Below are 21,631 nucleotides of genomic sequence, written 5' to 3' on the forward strand. Positions count from 1 at the left end.
TTAAGAGACGTCACTGGCATCTGGGATAAAACACCTAGAGAGAAGAGAATCTGTGAACTGTGCCAGTTGCGAATCCAAGATCTTAATCATGTTTTATTTGCATGTTCAAAGCTGCAAAGTGCCAGGCGAGTGTTTTTAAAACCAGTATTTATCAAATTTAATATTTACTACGCTCAGGATGCACGTTCTCTGGTTTTGCCCCCCCGCCCCCGGCTGAGATGGTTTGTTTTAAGATATACCAATTTTTTAGAAAATGTTTGCCTATTTACTAGAATTTTGTCTAACAGTAGTACCCTGGTTTTGTTTTAATATCTACCGGTTGCTATTTAATAGTTTCACGTATTCATTGCATCATCTGCACATTACTTAGTATGTATATAAGTAATTTTATTGGCCGGTCATGTGATTGTTTTACGTATCATAGCTTATTTGCACATTTCACACTATGTTTGATATCATGTTATAGTAATGTATAAGGAAGGAATTTTTTACTCTATGTAATGTCTGTCTTTTTAAATTGTCAGTGTGTTTTTGTGGACCTCCGGAGTTCCAAAACAAAATAAATAAATTGAATTGAATTGATAAAATGTCAGAATGGTTAGACAAGAAGGCCACATAATATGCAGCAATTTTTGTATTAATTTGTATCACATGTTCCATAACTTGCAAAGTCTAACTAAAGAGAGGATTTCACTGAATATATTACTATGAAGTGCTACAAACCCTGATGGTTCCAAAGCATTTAAAGGCTTTGGTAAGTTAAACATTTCAGTACTCATTTGAGTTTGTTATGAACCCAGATTGCTCCAAGAGCACTATATTCACTGTTGGGTAAAGTAAATGTGGCAAATCACCTCAAACTGTGTACGGCAAATACATGCTTCTGCATCTCACTGTCTGCTTAATAGTTTTGTCTGCATTTTACATATTTATGCATTATGAACAAAAGAGTAGAATGTTGAGTGGCTCTCAAATTTACATGTGCACTCTGACATGGTGTTAATGCATCTGGACTGATTTTACGATGCCATGTTAAAAGGCACTTTAACACTGGCACACTGGTCTTTTTCTGGATTTAGTTAACTGTGCCTCTTTAAGGCCTCGACGCCATCTTGTTCAAAATGGATGTCTTGCCCTGCATGTTCATTGTTCAGCATTGCTGCAGCACTCAGTCAAGCAGAGTCATGTTTGTATATTTCCATTGATGTTGTTCTTGCTGTACTTGAAGTAAAATTTCCAACACAGACACAGTAATGTTGAATTCTCTTAAAGTCCTCCCGCTAACTCGCTGTACTGCATTCATTTACAATAGTTCACTGGGTTTTTTGCAGCATGTTTGTCCTGCCATCTTCGAATGACCTTAGAATAGAGTTGGCATCCTGTGGGATAGTGCTTAGGTGGGCATGTAGTGGGCTAGGGCTTAGTTTGTGAGGCAATATGACGTTTAACAAAACTGTGCTCCGATTTACTAAAAGTGTAATTCTTTTGCCCATGCCATGATGATGTAGCAGAAATTTTCTTATAATTATTAAGATAGTTTGTTTGATGGCAATATCCCCTTTCTTTTCCTTTACAGCCCTGATGATGTCCCAGATGGGACGAAACGCGTTGGCTGTGGAATATTTGTTGGCTGTGCAATATTTGTTTGTATAATATTTTGAATATCTTCATGGTGGATATCTTCATCAAGGAAGACTGTTTTGTTGAATGAAACACTACAATAAAAGAACTGAATACAAATGCCATGGAAGCTTGCATGGAACTTTTTGATTCTTCATGGACTGCATGACTATTATGCAAGATAATATTGTTTACTCAGACGCTCCTTCTATTTGTGTTTGAATTTCAGACTTAGGGTGCTACATGAAACACAGAAAAAGCGAGGAGAGAATTCAATGCAATTTTCACGTTAAAAGTTACATGGAATGGAGCCAATATTTATGACTGAGTGGAACTTCATCATAAATATCTGGAAATTTAGGTATGTCCTACACTACTGGTGGCATTACAAGATTTCACAGCCAATTTAAATGTGTTATTGAAAAAAAAGATGGATTTCAATAGGTTTCATAACAGCTAATAAAGTCATACTGAAAAAATTGAAAACCATTACTACCCCCTCCCCCAAAACTTGAGAATGGATTATTGACATCATATCACAGTAGGAGAAAATAAAATTGTATGTGCATGAAATTATAGGAGGGGAATTCAATGAATTTTATCATTAAGTGTAGACCATTTTGATATATGTATGGCTTTTTTTACTTAACTTTCTTTTTTTACCCCAACCCTAGTATATACATTGTATTTCTTTATAGAATTGGGAATCTCAATTTCATAATAAATGGAGGTTGAAATTTTGTTTGACTTGAATGTATTAATTTACCCTTAATGACCAAAATGTATTACAAGACTTTGCCATGGGACTTCAACATAACGCTTCAGACCTGATATTTGCATTTTTATTTGACTATAATTGCATCCAGAATAATCAGCTGTGACTGCATAATACGCTGGATGAGTATGATCATCTGCTTCTAGGGCCCAAGTGCTACCAACACCACCGCATTTCATTTGAACAACCAAGTTACTTTTTTAGGCACCTTCTGTAAGTATTAGCCATGGAGATCTTCAGAGCTACTTCGCCTCCGTCGGGTATGATTGGGTTTTCTTACTAGGGATATAGTTTCATAGGAGGGATACAGGATGTGGTGACTCTGGCTTTGAATGCGCTCAATGCTGGCAAGGGATTCTGATGTCAGCTTCTTTGTCCAAATACACACCAATATCCCACAAAAGTGTCCAGTCCAAAAGAAGCTCTACCGGTTTCACCCACCATTCTGGTAATAAGAGGTGCTGGTAACCATGTGTAAAATTCAAGAGTCTATTCCAATTAACAGCTGATCAGGCATGGTAATCAGTACTGGATAGGGCATATCATACTTATGAACAGGAAAGAAACTGTCTAGCTCACTGGCGTAAAAACAAGCATCACGAGGGCACATCCAGATGTAGGTTTCTCAGGTTTTCATTCGATACCAGTCCCGCTACAAAATCTTGTACGGACAGGAAGAACCATTTAGGTTAGGTATCAGAGGATATATTTATATGGAAGACTCCGGATCCTACATCCCAGAGCTCAAACAGTAGGGGACTAAAGGGTACACGCAGAAGGCAAAACCATTTACAAAAATATTAGAAAACAATTTCATGAAGCAAGTCCACGAATAGGTCTGAGAATTAAAATAAGAGTCATAAAGAATACCACACCTGTCGGAGTACTAAGTGAGAGCTCACGCACAAACACCATTTCCAAGTACATTTCTACACCAGGTGAAACCCCCTGCTGGTCTTATGATTTTTCTTCGCCGGCTCTGAGCAGGTGCAAAGAATTCTGCACTCAAATCTTAACAATAAGGAATTTGCAAAGTAAAGAACCGAGTGTTCCCAGGTCCATGTGTCATTTCACATTCCAAGAACTCTGTAATACCCCAAATTTGGAGTGGGATACTGGCTAGAACTAGTTTATTCATTTATTTTTTATTTAAGGAGTTTTATAAAGCGCTGGCCGGGGGTATCGGAGCGCTTTACAGCAGTTTTTCGCACAAGTCATACAATAGAGCCTGTTATCTTGTTATACATATTGGTTCGGAAGTCCAAGTGTGCTGTGCAGTATTGAGGTAGTACGAGAGTCCTGAGATAACCTTGATTGGTGCACTTTGAAGGACTGGGTTCTGTAGGACCCAGCGGTGCCAGGGCACAACACCTGAAACCTTCGTGGGTAACCTGCTCCGGCGTACGAATGACAGAGACACGGGACACTTCCTTCGGCGTCAAAGATTCAAGGTTTATTTACTGCAGGGAATACAGTAGTCACGACAAGCAACACACGTGCAACTTGGGGAGACTGCTTCAAATTGGTTCTGTGGATCGCTTCTTTTATACAGTTTTTACCCATAAGACAACATGGTACACAAAAGTTTACAACCCGGTTCCCACCATCATCCCCCAAAGGGGTCGCTTTGGTCACTTTAAAACACACAAGGTCCGGATCATAAGTGCGGAAACATTTGGCGGTTCCCAACTGTAAAAACCCATCTTCCCAACATTAGTGCATTCCAATCGGTAGTAAAACAGATCGAAATAGGAACAAAGACAGGTGCAGAGGAAGACGGAGACAGTGGGGAGATCGGAAAGGGTGTAAAAGGGGAGGTATCGGGAAACACGAGATACAGGCATCAAAGGGACGTGCCTAATGAGATGCACGGCTGAGACAATAAGTCCGTGCAGTAAGATGAGCCTTGAGCGGCGCCATCTGCCTTACAGTAACATCCCCCTCGTCATAAAGACACTTACAAAGGACATGTGTCTTCCGCAAATATCTTGGGAGCCCCAGGGTCGCGAAGCGGACAGCGTCCGTTCGCTGGCTACTTGAGGGCAAGAGACAAAATGGATGCCGTATCTAAGATGGAACCCGTGGGTACAGATGAAAAACCCACATAACGAACGAATGGTTCAAGTTAGCACAGCGAAACTGCGCACACTTACTAAACTCGTCATTTGCGGTTCTTAGATACCAGACTCGACCATATTCGTGCGAGTCGGAAACACCACTTACAATTGTCACGGAACCTCAGACGCTCCTTTTGCCCTCATGTAGGCAAGCACTAGTCGGAATCATATTCGATATTCATTAGACCATCGAGATGTTGCTGTAGCATAGCTCTGTCCAATCGAGTCCCATTGGTAACAGGCGGCTGTCTCATACACGTTGTAGCACAGAGGCCACATAAGGCAGGACCGCACTGTACACAAAGGCAACACGTGAACAGGAACACCACAACGACTCCGATGATCATCAGAATCTTCCAACCCCAAGTCGACATCAGGCCCCAAAACCATCCAAGTAACGTCCAATCCCCTACATCCACATGTATGGATTCGGAGATCTTATGTAACCTCGAGATGGCTTGATAGACAGTCGGAGCGTTATCCGGAATGAAAATGCAGCAGCTCGAATGGATCACCTTACATACCCCACCTCGATCTGCTAGGATGACATCTAAAACCATACGGTTTTGTAACGTCATAAGTCTCTCCGCCTGAAGTTCAGTGGTGATATTACCAAGGGCACTGGCAGTAATATTAGCTGTCGATTCTACCACTCGAGTCAACTGTCTCAGGTTCCTACTATTAACCATAGGTCCCCAAAACGGGAGGAAACCCTTGAAAAAGTCTCCTGCCTCTTGACCGGCAGTGTCCTCTTCGCTAATTACGCCTCTCACAACTCTAGTCTTGTGATAATCGGCATCTACAGTGAACGTCGGAGGCAACAGATTTGCAATGAAGCATGAGCCCATGAAGTCAGCGGGCAACCATGCATATGCACGATCATAGCAGATAAAGTATGTACCCTTGGCAGCCAGAAACACAGGGGACGAGACCATCGGCAGTATGTAATTTTCAATGCAAGCACTTGCTCCAAGTCGGGCTTGTGATCTTCGACCACGACCCATAAGACAAAAATTACCAGTGTGGGGTACGACCCATATTGGAGGCGAGCTTTTAAGCTGCTTTTCGCTAGTGAACGCACTATATTCACCTCTACTGAGGACCCTATAGGCTTGTACCTCTTCTTCAGGAATAAGCGAGGGATCATAGATATCGCTATCTAAATCCTCTATTGCTATTGACAAAGGTTTCTGATACGAAGTAGGACCAGAGTAGGGGGAACGTGGTTCTCGAATGGGGTGGAAACCCAGTGCGCTTCGAAATATTGTTTGAAATGCTCGAGCTGACCCTTGGGAGCTATATGGTAACACCAGATATGGAATTCCCTTATCCGTAGTATGTGGCATCAACCCACACATCCAACAATTAGTAGTGTTAACCACTAACTGATGTTGATGAAGGAGCTGAATAAAGGAATTGTTGCGGAATTCTACACGTCTAGCCTGCTCATGTTCCGGTAACATATGAAAGGAATGAGGAGAAACAGTAGAGGTAAGGTTAGGGTCAGAAGTAGGAGTAGGTGTAGCAGAAAGTAAAAAGGAGGACATCGTGTAATACACCCCACCCGCCAAAAGTGCAGAAGCAGTCAAAAACAATACAAACAGTTGGAATATAAAACATTTGGTACGACTGAGTTGTTGCAGCTTGAATCTATGAGCTTGTGCTCCTTCCAAATCGTTCAGCTTCGAGAATGCCATACCCTATGACCGTCCGCAACGTTTCTTGACGCACTTCGTTCTGTGTAGCAATAGTCAATCCCTAGGAGTTCCCAGGAATCGACGGCCTTTAACCTAGCGTCAAGACCTACTATCCAGAAGGAAGTACGCGCGCGGCCCTACGGCCTTCAATGCACAATATGTATATATATATATATATATATATACAAAAACAAAGTCTCTCAGCTGTGGAAGCAAAAAGTATAAGGAATGAAGCTTAATATATATATATATGGGAATAATTACAGTAATATAAATGTTCGAAACTGATCACGGAAAACGGGATAATGCAGTTGTCAATACAACAAAGCAGGATCTTTTATTAGTTCTTAGTACGAGATCGCAGAAAGTATCGGGTTTTCCCAGGACGTGTCTGCTCGTCGAACAAAGGATCCGTTGAAGAGACAGCGTCCTGCTGATCAGTTGGGTGTTCTGGTCTTGAGTCCTTCGATGACAATTGTTCAACAGAGTCTTTCTGCTGCGCTGAGGATTCTCCAACAGGCTGCGCGTCGCTGAAAGGTACAAACGCTGGCAATGCTTCGGTTTCAGTTGATGCAATGCCTTTCCTTACCCACGGGTCTGCCGGCGAAGGGATAGGGACCTTTTTGGTGTGGGTGGCATGCACCCAATTCTTACGTCCCTCAAGACGAACGGCAGTCCTCGTGGCCAGGAGCACCTGATAGGGTCCAGAAAACCTCGGGTCCAGGTTATTCTTGCGTGAAAAATTTCTTGTCACCACCCAATCTCCGGGCTGGAGCTGGTGGCCTGGACCCTCCGTCGGCGTCGGCAATGCGTCGTAAACCTGTTGGTGAATTAACCTCAGTTTAGCAGTCAAGTCATGTAGATAATCGATCAACATTGGGTACTCAAGATCAGAGAACATTCCTGGCCTAGGAACCCCCCACACATTCGCAGGACGGCCGAACACTATTTCATAGGGACTAAGCCCTACTCGGGAGTGTACAGTCGCCCTAGTTGACAGTAATGCTAAAGGTAAAGCGTCAGGCCACGAAAGACCAGTCGTAGCCTGAATCTTCGCTAGCTTTAGTTTAAGGGTGCCGTTGTACCCTTCAACCAAACCAGCTGACTGGGGATGATTGGCGCTATGGAATTTCTGATTAATTCCAAGGCCCTTACACACACTCTTCATCACACTACCCACAAACTCACTTCCGTTATCTGACCACACGACTCTAGGCATTCCGTACCGAGGAAAGTATTCCTTCAGTAGGATTTTCGCAGTAGACAAAGCAGTATTGTCTTTGAGAGGATAAGCCTCGATCCATCGGGAGAATGCGCAAACCACGACTAAAACGTATTTCAGGTTATTGCATCGTTCCATATGGATGAAGTCCAATTGGATCACCTCAAAGGGACATGAAGGGGGAGCAAAACTGCCAGGAGGAGTTGGGGTTCCTTTGCCAGGATTGTACATCATATGACGTAAATAATTAATTTACTCTCTTAATTTCTATGCAGGTAAGTACTTAATCAATAATAACTCAATCAGAAGGAAAGAAAACAGAGTCCGTGGTGTTAGAGTTTCTAAGGGTTTTATTCCTCATAAAGGAATCAGGATATCGTGTTCTGACCACCACAGGGGTGTCAGAAGGGATAGATGAGCGCGCTCTCGTTTATTGACAATACATAGCTTATATACTTGATTTACATCATAATGTTCAATGTAAGAGGCGTAACAGCTGAGAGAAGACAAGATAACAGTATACACGTGGTACTAGTACATCATCAAGAGGCGTAAACTAGGCGTGAACTAGAGGTGTGTGCTAGAAACGTCACTGATAGGTGACGCAAGTGGGTGGCACCAAGGGGTGGTGCTAACAGAATGTTGCAATGTCAGCAGAAATCGGAAGCTTGGGTGCGCGCGCAGCTGCATGACGTATGATTGACGGGGTGCAGGGGACTTGACATTTACACTGACGGAAAGAGACAGAAGTCTGGCATGTCAGATCAACTTGTACTTTTATCATATCTGATATCTGATGTTTAGGAACTATACTATCTGGTCGAAAAGGTCTCTAGGGTAGAAGCTGTTCTATGCTAACTGTGGATGCGTGTATGAGCGCCTAAGTGTCTACATGTGAAGCGTGGGGGCACAGGGCCTTCCATGGAAGCATGGCAACGGAGGCTATGAATTACTTGCATTAAGACAGATCGGCCTTTTGGCTCTGCAGCTGGAGAGGATGTTTACAGGATCTAGTAGGCAGGAATGTATTCTCGGGGGCGGAACAGATAACTCGAAGGTTATAGTCAGTCTTGGCAGAAAACAGGCTTGAGCTGAGCGCGCGGGGCCGCGCTGAATGTAGGACAGAGTTCACGAGTACAGAGGTAGCCTGGGCAGAGTCAGGAGCCACAAAAGAGGTTCAGATGGCAGGAATTCAGGGCCTACTCTGGCTAGAGCAGGAAAAAGTGAAAAGTGTATTACAAAAAGACGGTGGCATAGCATACTTAGGAACGGGCTATATAATCCATTCATGGTGCATCTGAAAGAGGACAAGTTGACGGTGGACGCAAATGTATTTGCGTCTTCATAGCTGGCACAGGAGGGAAGTTACATGCACTTTAACTCGTACATGGAGTCGGTGGGGTACGCGCTAGGGAACACAACATGGCCAAAATTTAATTTTCCTCATTCCCTCCTTGTTCCCTACGGACCATTCATGAAATATCGATCCTCATAAATCGATCAGTTTGTTCTTGTAACATTATATGTTCATCTCTCTTTCTTTGACTGTTTGAGAGACAACTGGAATGCTCAATGCAGGATGTGGCACACAGTCCACAGATCGCTGGCCCACACTGCAGGCATAGGCAGCAACTGAATACTAGGACTAGGCCAATGCCTAGGAAGGATAGGATCTTCCATCCCCAAGCTGTTAACGTTGTCCAGAACCAACCGGACCAAGTCCAGGTGCCTGGATTCTGATGTATCTGATTTGCAATTTTATGGAGACGGGTGATAGCTTGATATACAGATGGTGCATTCTGTGGAATGAAAACACAGCAGCTTGACCCGATGACCTTACAGGCTCCACCTCTATCTGCCAAGATGACGTCAATTACAAGACGATTCTGAAGAACAACAACCCGCATAGCGGACTGCTCTTCTGTTAGGTTACCTAAGGCGGAGGTAGTTTCATTTACTACGGCTTCAAGTGTTCTAGTCAATCTGCGAATTAATTTACTATTCTGGACAGGGCCTAAGAAGAAAAAGAATCCTTTATTAAAGTCAGTGTACTGTTCCCATGCCGTTTCTGTGTAGTCGACAAGGGGGGCATCTCTTCTGGATCTATTCTTTACTAGATTGCTATTTCTATGGTAATCAGAAGGAGCTAGAAAGACAGGTGGCAGGAGGAATGCAATGTAACAGGTACCATCCCAATCTGGAGGTAGGCGAATGTATGCGGTATGACCACAAACAAAGTAAGAATGACTGATAGCTTTGAAAGATGATTTTCCATCATCACTGAATTCAACCACAGTAGTGCATTTACTATGACCTAAATGTACTGAACCTTTCTTCTTGATACATAATTCACCAGTGACTGGCAGTACTGACATAATAGGTAGAACTGGTGTGGCTTCGGATTCGACAGTAAGAATCATAAGGCTAATTGTATAATTACCTAATCCATATACTTCATTTTCTAGATCAGTTCCTATTCTAATGGGGAGTCCCTCCTTATCCGGGTAACAGACGTCTAGTAGGACCAAGTTCAGGTTTCCCCAAACCCAACCCCCATCGAAAACAGCAATGTTGGGATCTAGAGAATTAATTATCTTAAACCATGCTCCACAGGAGCCATTGTGAGTGAACGGATACGGAAAGAGAGGCAGGGCACCCTTGTAATTCTGGTAGGGAGGGAGTCGGCCACATATCCAGCAATTTGTAGCATTGTTAGTTTGATGAGAATGATGTAACATACTAATGAATGTATTGTTGCGCAGCGCAAGTCTGTAAGAAAGCTCATGAGGAGGTAACTCACTAAAAGTGTGTTCAGCAGAGACATTGTAAGCAGATTGTTCACGCTTGAAAATAGGATAGTATATAGGTAACAGGATGCTAGCAATAATGATTAGTATACTGAGAATAAACATAATTATTAGTGTCACTATGCAGTGACTACGAAGTGATTTGCAATATGTTCTTTTCTTTTCCTCTCTCTCTCTAACTCGATCTAGGGGATACATGTCAGAAACTATTTAACCGATTCACCTAGGGGAGGACTTAAACAATTAAACTGTCTGACTGGCTAGATCGCAATTTCATACGGTATTGTTCTTGAGGAGTCTTTTCTCTTTTAACTTCGGTAAAGTCTTTGGGATCACAGTCTCTGGTGGGGGTGGGTGTGTCTTGTTCTGGTTTCAGTCCTGGGAATGTTTTGATATGGCTTAGGTGGACCCACCCCTTTCTGCCCTCCAACTTGACTGCGGTCTTCGTTGTTAGGAGAACGATCTTTGGAGATTTCCAGCGGGGCTCCAACGGACTTTTCCTGTCGAAGTTTCGGACTAAAACAACGTCTCCGGGGCGGACATCATGCTCCTTCACATCGGTGTTGTCAGGGAAGGCTGCGGCAACCTGTGAACGACATGATTGGAGTGCAGACATCAAGGAGGCAAGGTAATCTGTCAACACATTAGAATCAACATCGGTTATCTTTTTAGGAATGGGCGTCCCCCACATATTCGGTGGTCTGCCAAAGACCACTTCGTACGGAGATAGCCCTGATCTCGAATGGGCGACCATCCTCATATAGAATAGTGCCACCGGCAGGGCGACTATCCAGTCGACCCCTTTGTCCTGACATATTTTGGCAAGGCGAATCTTTAATGTCTGATTATGCCTTTCTACAAGGCCTGCTGCTTCTGGATGTCGGACACAATGGAACTTCCACTGGTATCCCAGTAACAAGGAAACTTCTTTCATTAGGGCAGACGAGAATGGCTGACCGTTATCTGAGTACACGACACGGGGCAAGCCGTACCGTGGGAAAAATTCACGAACCAACTGTTTGGCAGTGGTCGGAGCAGTGTAATCTGGGACTGGGTATGCTTCGGTCCAGCGGGACAGAGCACAGACAACTACGAGAACATATTTAAATCCTCGACAACGGTCCATCTGGATATAATCCATCTGGAGGACTTCAAAAGGGTGATCGGGAGGATGAAATCCACCTTGCTCTACAGGGACGCTTTTACCTGGATTGAACTGACAACAGATCATGCAAGTACGCACTTTCTGTTTTGCGGCTGCTCGTAAGTGTTTATTGTACCAGAGATTTTGCAAACTGTCTAGCATTGCTTTCTCTCCCAGGTGGGCAGGACTATGTGCTGTATTTATCATGACTTGAACCATAGAGTCAGGGAGAAACCATGTAGATTTTCCCTTCGTCATCCAACCTTGATCTGTCTGGACCCCTCCTAGTTCGATCCATTTCTTTATTTCGTCTGTAGTAGCATGTGTCTGAATGTCAATAACATCTAGTGTGAGATCCCTGACTGTCATACAGTTTGTCGGATCTGTTGTCTTTGTCGTGTCAGTTGTCTGAGTGTGAGTCAGTGCGGTATGTTTTGCTGTCTGATCTGCCAGGTCATTACCCTGGGAAACAGAATCTGTGACTTTAGTATGTGCTTTACACTTCATGACTGAAATGGCTGAAGGCAGATGTATTGCTTCTAGTAGTGCTTGAATGAGAGGACCATGCTGTATCTTTGTACCATGAGAGGTCAGAAAACCTCGTTCTTGCCAGAGCATGCCGAAGTCGTGTACGACTCCGAACGCATAACGGGAATCTGTGTATATGTTAACATTTCTGTTTTTCGCTAGAATACAGGCTTGGGTCAGAGCGATGAGCTCTGCTGCTTGGGCAGACAGTGTATCAATACGATGTGTTTCTTTAACTTCAGTTTCAGTGGTCACGGCGTACGCGGCCACTAACTCTCCTGTACCTGTTCTCATGCATGAACCATCCACATAAAGTGTCAGGTCTGGATTTGTCAATGGAACATCTGTTAAATCTCGTCTGGGCTTTGTTACTGCATTAATAATCTCTATACGATCATGTGGAGCTGGATCTGTCATAGCTGTAGGTAACAATGTTGCTGGATTCAAGATACTGCAGCGTCTGATTTCTATGTGTGGCTGGAATAATGTCAATTCGTAACCTGTCAGTCGTGCTATAGTCAAGTGTTGAGTCTGGGTTCTGTTTAACAGAACCTCTACAGAATGTGGAACTTGTACTGTTAACTGATGACCTAAAACAATTGAATCGCTTTGTCTGATTGCTAATGCTGTTGCTGCTACTGACTTTAAGCATGCAGGGAGTGCCTGTGCTACTGAATCCAATGTGCTTGAAAAATAAGCGCAAGGCTTATGTGAACCTGCTTGATCTTGAGTGAGGACAGACAATGCTGTACCGTCACGTTCTGTAACAAAAAGTGTAAACGGTTTGCTGTAACATGGTGTCGCTAAAACGGGTGCTTGGCATAAAGCTTTCTTTAATTCCTCAAAGGCTTGTGTGTGTTCCTGAGTCCAAGAGAGGACAGTCGAAGTCGCTGCCTCCTGTGTCGTTAACTGGATGAGTGGTTTAGCTAGAAATGCATATTGAGGAATCCATTGTCTGCAGTACGAAGTGAGGCCTATGAAGGCCCGTACTTCCTTTTGTGACTGGGGTCGGGGCATGTTTACAATTAACTGAATGCGATCGGGAGTGAGCTGTCTCCCCACTTTGGACAGCAAGTGACCCAAGTACACAACTTGCTGAACACAGAATTGTAGCTTCGAAGGAGACACCTTGTGTCCCTTGTCGGCCAGAAAATGCAAAACTATCAGAGATGCTTGTTCACATTCGGGTTCACTTCGTGCGGTGATCAGCAGATCATCGACGTACTGTAGTAAGGCTGTATTAACTGGCATTTGGATACTATCTAGTTGTCTTTTCAGTGCTTGACTATAGATGCTGGGGCTTTCTGTAAATCCTTGAGGTGCGCGGGAAAATTTGAAACTTCGTCCATTTAAACTGAATCCGAAGAGATATTGGCTCTCCGGGTCAATGGGTACACTGAAGAAGGCGTTCTTGAGATCTATTACAGTAAAGAACGTCGCTTCTGAATCAATAGCAGTTAACAGGGTGGAGATATCGGGGACCACAGGATACTGTGGTACAATGCATTTGTTCAGTTCTCGAAGATCAATCACCAACCGGTATACTGGTGGTGCATTGGGGTCTGTACGCTTAAGAATTGGAATGATGGGTGAATTACAGATATTGGAGTCGGTCTCTACGACCACTCCCTGGGCGATAAGTTCTTCAATGATTTTCAGTAAAGCCACTACAGCATCGGGTGGTAATTTGTATTGTCTGATTCTGGGTAGAACAACTCCTGACTTGAGTGTAACACGGTATGGTGTGATATGCATACAACCTACATCAGCTGGGCCCTTTGCCCATAAATGATCTGGTACATTCTTCAGTCTGACATCAAAGTCACGTACAACATAATGACCCTTGAAATCCCTTAGAAAGAGTCTGACTCCCTCCGGGGAACAGCAAATTATGGCTCCTAGAGCCTTCAGTGTTTTGATTCCTAACAGGTTTTCGGGACATGATTTCGTAAGTAACAAATCTGTAACTCGAGATAATGGACCCACAGCTAGTGGTACTGGTTCTGATACTTCATTTACAATAGGCTGTCCTGAAAAACCAAGGGAAACATTCTGTGAGCCTGAGAGGGGTGCCCCTGGAACTTCATTATGACTTATAGTAGTGCGACTTGCCCCTGTGTCAATTAAAAACTTTCTGTCTTTTCCTAATACGTGACTATGTACATAAGGACCTTCTTGATCTACAGGAATTTCAATAAGAGGCAAATCACTTTCCCTCCCTAGGCTGTTTCATGTATAACGCTGATAATCCGGATATGCCGACTGGGCATACTGGTACATTTGTTGTGAGACTTCTCTAGTTGCGGCAGTGGGCTGTGTCTGGACATGCTGTGGCTGTGGTACTGCTACTGTCTGTACTGTATGGGACTGATCATGCATAGGCTGTGTATTCTGCATTGGCTGTTCGTTCTGTGAGGTCTGTTGATGACCCTGTTCATGTCTAGGCGGACGCGGTCTTTCTTTAGTTTTACCTGTCTCGATGTTATGTCTCAGGACTGGGCATTCATGTACGTAGTGACCTGGCTGCTTGCAATAATTACATGTCCCTTTAACGGGAGCGGCAGAATGATTGGTCTGAGCCCCACCTTTCCTATGACCCTCGGCTGGAATTGTCTGAGCTACTAACATTTTCATTTTCGTGTCTTTCATACGTTTCTGTTCCTGATCTTGTTCTTCCCTAATTCTATTCTGGTGATATTGTAACATTTGTAACATCTGTGATGGCGTATTTGCCTGCCAAGTGCTTTCAACCTTGTACACTCTATTTTTGACTAGTGGTAGGGCGTTCTCTACTAATTTTGTTACGAAAAGGTGTGGATATGACTCGCTACTAGTTTTTAGACCACTATTGATAATGAAACATTTCTCGAATCTTGAATAAAAATCGCTAGTATCTTCATCTTGTTTCTGTTTACAGGACGAGATTGCGTCCCAATCTTCCTTTCTAGTTGTCAATAATCTTGGCAGAACCTGTACTATTAAACCTGGTAATGCTTTTGTCAGATCCCCAAGGCCTAACCCTGGGACCCGTTTCTTTTCTTCGTCTTCTATCTCCGCCCATGCTATCTTTGACTCCCCCACTTCCCAATCCTTCTCCTTTAATTTCTCGTAAATGCCCGTGGGCAACAGTACTTTTAACATCTTCATAATATCATCGTACGTGTAATCTCCCATCAGTAACATGTCTTTCAGCTCTCTGTGGAAACCTGCAGGGTCTTTATCATGGCACGGAACTAATTTTTTCATCTCTAACAGTTCTAACTTAGTCAGTGGTGTGTGAACATACACACGTTTCAGGGTATGATCCTCACCCATAACTGGATGTACTTCTCGTAAGGGATTCTGGCTTTCAATGCCACCACCGCATTGCATGTGGTACATTTTTCTTTCTGGAGGCGGGGCGGGAACATATTCAGGGCTCAGAAAAGTGTTATACTTACGTCGTTGTTCTAGAATTATTTGTATTAATTTGGTACTAAAACCTCTCCATCTATCCATGAGTAGTGCTTCTAATGTTTCGTGTAAGGGACCTGGATCAGAATGATTGTTTCTGAACTTGATGAGGAGGTGCTGAATCATGTATATACCTGCTATTTTCTGCTCTTCCGGGGAAAGGTTCAAGAATGTCTGTACTAACGTGTCGTCATTATATATGTCTGGGTTTTCGGCCCACAACACGGCTGACCGGGCTAGTTCCTGTTCATCCATAGAATTGAGTACATGGTACCCTACTCGATCTCGAAGTCTTTTATCAGTTTCCTGGAACTGATGTTCAGAAGAATTCGGATTTGTTAAAGCGGAGAAAAGAACTCTCTTGCTCTCCGGACGGACACCTTTCCTAAGGTAGTTTCCCCTACCTACATATGCTATAATGTCTGTAGACTTTCCTGATGTCTCATCTTCATTTTCCTCCTCGGAGGAAGTTTTATCAGTTTCTTCCTGGTGTGCAGCTAATACTGCCTTTCTAATTTTCTGGGACATAGCGGCTATGCAAGTCCCCTTGTCATGTTTTGCTTCTGCTATATTTTGGCCCCACTTGTTCAATGCGTCTAACTCACTTTGATCTGTCCCGGGCCTATCTCGTTCTCTTATTACACAATTAATGAAGAATCGTAATATCTGTTTTTGAATGTCAACTTTCTGTTTATACATGGCAGCTTGGACACTGTCGGGGTCTTTCCCTGTCTGTATGAATTTGTATAGTCTGTCGAGGGCTTCCTGCATTCCCACACAGCATAGCAAACTATCGGTGGCAGATCTTAAGCGCAGTGATGCTAATACCATTAGATCGTCTGTTCCGGGTACTGGATCATATCTGCAGAATGACATCCTATCTTTCAATGCCTCAAGCCGGGATGAGTAGTGGGGAGACTGGAAAGGATTCTGTGTGTCCTTTAAATGCAATCTGTGTGTCGGTGGCGGGGTCTGTAGACCCGCTGTCGCACCTCCTGAGGCGGATGCTTGGGCATTATCTCTCCGCGGAGTCTGTATCTGGACTGGAATCTGTCTTTTAGTAAGATCAGGTAGTACTGGTTTCGGTAGATCCGTCTTGAGTGGAGGAAGTGGCGGAGGTGGCGGAGCGGGGGAGGTCTGTCGGGGTACCGGCGGAACATTATCTGGGGGCGGAGTGCCACCCCCATCCCTGTCAGTAGGCAGGGCGCGAACAGGCAGATTGGTGTAAGCTGGTGCTACATCCTCTAGATACGAATTCAGGAATATGTCTTTAGTAGTTTTATGCATTACTTTAGTTGGAACTAATGGTGTTGGTAAGTTTTTCGGTATCTCTGATTCAGTATCGGATGGGCCATCTGCTGCAAGATACATACCGTTTACAAGATTATTTCGGGCACGGTCTATTTGTTCTGTTTTTACTCTGATCCCTTCAGTAACTAATTCGTTTTCTCGTTCTTTATCTGATTCTTTAAGTCTGTCTTCTCTACGGAGTGCTTTGTCGGCACGCTTACGTGATTCCTTACGCCAAAACTCTATGGCGTCCTTCTGAGATTGTCTAGCTTTCTTTTTCCATAATGCTTCTTCTACCCTCATGATGCACTCGGCATCCCACGTTCCGGTAACAGGCCATCTGTGTCTCTCATCTAGGTGCTTGGTGTAATCGGCCCATAAATCTAGATATAATATGGCATCTATGCCGTGTTTTTGATACATGAAATTGCCTGGAGTGTCCCTAGGGGGGATAGGAATTTCTTCCTCTAGTAACCCTTTCCTAGTTCCGATCTGTTTTAACTTGCTGAGGAACGGCATTCTTATTACTGAACGCTAGATCTTTATTCCTTGATACTTTTTGACAGCTGTTATTATATGAACAACACAATAATACACGTTTAAACAGTCACATTCATACCACGACATTAATCACATGAAAACATTGAAGACATAGCTAACTGAATGTACTGCTCAACAGTACGGATACACTGCTGTAACAGTGCAAAAATTCGGAAGACTCGATATACTGCTAAACAGTACAGATACACTGCCTAAAAACAGTGCAGACCGGACTTGCGTACCCAAACCCGTCTAGATACGACCCAGCAATGGTACTCACCGGGAAGCACGGAAACAGAAGGCCTCGGAAAACTCGACTGGACTCGACTCGGGACTTCGGAAAACTTCGGAAAACTTCGGAAAACTTCGGAAAACTTCGGAAAACTTCGGAAAACTGGTGGGCCTCTTCACACCTCGGACCTTGCTTCTTTCGGCTGGGCTCTGGTCGGGATCCTCCGCACTCCTCACCGCCTCGTCTGGGCACTGATCGCAGTCCTCGTCACCTCCGTGGGTCAGAGGGGGATGCAGGAAATCCTGCCAGTACACGTGTAGTCCGTCTAACTGATGGCAGGGGACACGGATTGCAACGCACCTTCCGGCGCGTGAGGTGGGGGAGGGGTCCCTGTTCGGGCGCCAAAATGACGTAAATAATTAATTTACTCTCTTAATTTCTATGCAGGTAAGTACTTAATCAATAATAACTCAATCAGAAGGAAAGAAAACAGAGTCCGTGGTGTTAGAGTTTCTAAGGGTTTTATTCCTCATAAAGGAATCAGGATATCGTGTTCTGACCACCACAGGGGTGTCAGAAGGGATAGATGAGCGCGCTCTCGTTTATTGACAATACATAGCTTATATACTTGATTTACATCATAATGTTCAATGTAAGAGGCGTAACAGCTGAGAGAAGACAAGATAACAGTATACACGTGGTACTAGTACATCATCAAGAGGCGTAAACTAGGCGTGAACTAGAGGTGTGTGCTAGAAACGTCACTGATAGGTGACGCAAGTGGGTGGCACCAAGGGGTGGTGCTAACAGAATGTTGCAATGTCAGCAGAAATCGGAAGCTTGGGTGCGCGCGCAGCTGCATGACGTATGATTGACGGGGTGCAGGGGACTTGACATTTACACTGACGGAAAGAGACAGAAGTCTGGCATGTCAGATCAACTTGTACTTTTATCATATCTGATATCTGATGTTTAGGAACTATACTATCTGGGCGAAAAGGTCTCTAGGGTAGAAGCTGTTCTATGCTAACTGTGGATGCGTGTATGAGCGCCTAAGTGTCTACATGTGAAGCGTGGGGGCACAGGGCCTTCCATGGAAGCATGGCAACGGAGGCTATGAATTACTTGCATTAAGACAGATCGGCCTTTTGGCTCTGCAGCTGGAGAGGATGTTTACAGGATCTAGTAGGCAGGAATGTATTCTCGGGGGCGGAACAGATAACTCGAAGGTTATAGTCAGTCTTGGCAGAAAACAGGCTTGAGCTGAGCGCGCGGGGCCGCGCTGAATGTAGGACAGAGTTCACGAGTACAGAGGTAGCCTGGGCAGAGTCAGGAGCCACAAAAGAGGTTCAGATGGCAGGAATTCAGGGCCTACTCTGGCTAGAGCAGGAAAAAGTGAAAAGTGTATTACAAAAAGACGGTGGCATAGCATACTTAGGAACGGGCTATATAATCCATTCATGGTGCATCTGAAAGAGGACAAGTTGACGGTGGACGCAAATGTATTTGCGTCTTCATAGCTGGCACAGGAGGGAAGTTACATGCACTTTAACTCGTACATGGAGTCGGTGGGGTACGCGCTAGGGAACACAACATGGCCAAAATTTAATTTTCCTCACATACACACCATACAATTCTTCACCAGACGTTCAGCGCATTTCGTGATACCATCATTCTTCCATACAGGAGACAGCAACTTACAAATACCTTTCGCGCTAATATGCGCTAACCCATGCGCCATTGTCACAACGGCCAGCACATACGCATCGGGCAACAACCATCTTTTCTGATCCGACAAATCAATCCAACAACCATTCGTATCCAACTTTCCCGTGCTTTCTTTCCACTTCATCTTTTCAGTCTCGGTGGCCTCATTCTGAATTTCTTTCACACTTTCTATAGTATCCTCACACATGCTCGATTCTGTAGGCCACCTAACCGAACTCGTCACATACATTCGAGTGCTAAGGTTCCGGGCAGTCTCCTTAGCAATCTCGTCTGCAAACGCATTACCACGACCAACATCGTCCGTCACCTTACGATGCGCACTACATTTAACAACCGCTACTTGCTTAGGCAACGTCAGTGCATCCAAAAGATCATTCACAAGCTGTCCATGCTGAATCTTCGTACCATGCGACGTCAAAAAACCTCTCTCTCTCCACAATCGTCCAAAACTGTGTGCGACGCCAAATGCGTATTGGCTGTCGGTAAACACATTCACACGTTTCCCTTTTGCTAACACACATGCTCTAGTGAGAGCAATCAATTCTGCAGCTTGGGCAGAATTCTGATTCAACCTTGCAGTCTCAACAACAGTATTCAACGTTACAACAGCATAAGCAGTAGTCACATCACCATTTGGCAACTTAAAACATGACCCATCCACATACAATGTACCATCCGGATCTTCCAATGGGGTGTTTTTAAGGTCCACTCGACCTTTTGTTTCTTCCTCTGTCCTCAAGTAGCAGTCATGCTCTGCTACTTCATCTGACTCTGTGCTAATTGGTAACAAAGTTGCCGGGTTCAGAACATTACAACGTTTTATCTGAATGTGGCTTGCCAACAACGTCAACTCGTACCCAGACAACCTCGCACTCGTCAAATGCTGAGTTTTCGTACGATTCAAAAGAGTATCGACTGCATGCGGAACCATCACCGTAAGCATATTATCCATGACCAATCCTGCCGATTGTCGGATGGAGACCGCAGCTGCCGCTGTTGCTCGTAAACAACTCGGCAATGCTCTAGCTACTGGGTCCAAGGTCGAGGAAAAATATGCACATGGACGCTGCTTACCACCAAAAGGTTGCGTTAAGACACTCGAAGCACAACCTTCCCTCTCGTGAACATAAAATGTAAACGGTTTGCTGTAGTCAGGAGTACCCAACACAGGAGCCGAACACAATGAATCACGCAATTCAGAAAAACTTTTCTGACATTCTTCCGTCCATGGTAAAGGAGTTGAAACATCCTTGCACGTAAGAGCCACCAATGGTTTCGCTAGCAATGAAAAATTTGGAATCCATTGCCTGCAGTACGACGTGATACCTAGAAAGGCACGCACATCTCTTTGGGTTTTTGGCACAGCCATTCGCGCAATCGCTGCAATTCTCTCTGGGGTCAACCTCCTTCCCTCCTTTGACAATAAGTGACCTAGATAGGTTACTTCTTGACAACAATATTGGAGTTTAGTAGGTGACACCTTGTGATTCAACTCACAGAGATGTTGCAGCAACGACACTGTAGCAATTTTGCAAATGTCCTGAGTATCGGCAGCCACCAATAAGTCGTCGACGTATTGGATTAAAGCCGCACCAACCGGCAACCTAAACGCATCCAGTTGACCCTTCAAGGCCTGACTGTAAATCGATGGACTTTCACAGTAGCCCTGAGGAGCGCGCTTGAACCGGAAGCTGCGTCCACCGAGAGAGAAACCGAAAAGGTCCCTGCTCTCCTCGGCAATCGGGATGCTGAAAAACGCATTTTTCAAGTCAATCACCGAAAACCACGATGCAGAAGCTGGAATCAGAGTCAGTAGCGCCGTGATGTCAGGCACAACAGGGAATTGAGGAACCACAATTTTATTCACTTCCCGTAAAATCGATAACAAAACGATAAACAGGCGGTTTGGAAGGATCCGTACGTTTAAGAATGGGCAGCACAGGGCTGTTGCACACGTTTCCCCGTGTCTCTTCAATAACATCTTTCTCGATCAAATCATAAATGATCGCTAACAACGCTCGTTCACCATCAAGAGAGATACGGTACTGGGGAATACGTGGTAAACGCACATTAGATTTCAACTGAACAACATAGGGCGAGATATCAAGTAGGCCCACGTCATTCGGACCCGTTGCCCACAAAGACGCAGGAAGAGAACTCAATTTCGGTGGGAGCTTGTCGAGAGACAAGTACATGGGAGAGACAACCCTTTCTCCTAACGTAAGCTTTACACCCGCCGGAGAACAATACAGAGTTGCATACAAACGTTTAAGCAAATCCAGGCCCAAAAGGTTTTCACCACAACCAGTAGTCAAAATCAACGGAGCTTGAAGCTCACGTGGCCCAATTGTAAGGGGCAAAGGGCGCGAAACTGGATTGCTAACGGGGGCGCCAGAGAATCCAACAGAAACATTTGTTAAGCCAGACAAAGGTGCGCCAGGGAGTTTCGAATGCTGAATGGAACTTTTAGCTGCACCA

General features: G+C 44.4%; 1 protein-coding gene across 2 annotated transcripts in view; it reads right to left on the bottom strand.

Annotated features, from left to right (window-relative positions):
* The window catches only part of AP5S1 (adaptor related protein complex 5 subunit sigma 1), a 162,699-nt gene that overhangs the window by 39,491 nt on the left and 101,577 nt on the right, over positions 1-21,631 (bottom strand). The window lies entirely within an intron of this gene.

The sequence above is a fragment of the Lissotriton vulgaris genome, chromosome 3_2, assembly GCF_964263255.1.
Source record: "Lissotriton vulgaris chromosome 3_2, aLisVul1.2, whole genome shotgun sequence".
In the NCBI taxonomy this organism is placed as follows: Eukaryota; Metazoa; Chordata; class Amphibia; order Caudata; family Salamandridae; genus Lissotriton; species Lissotriton vulgaris.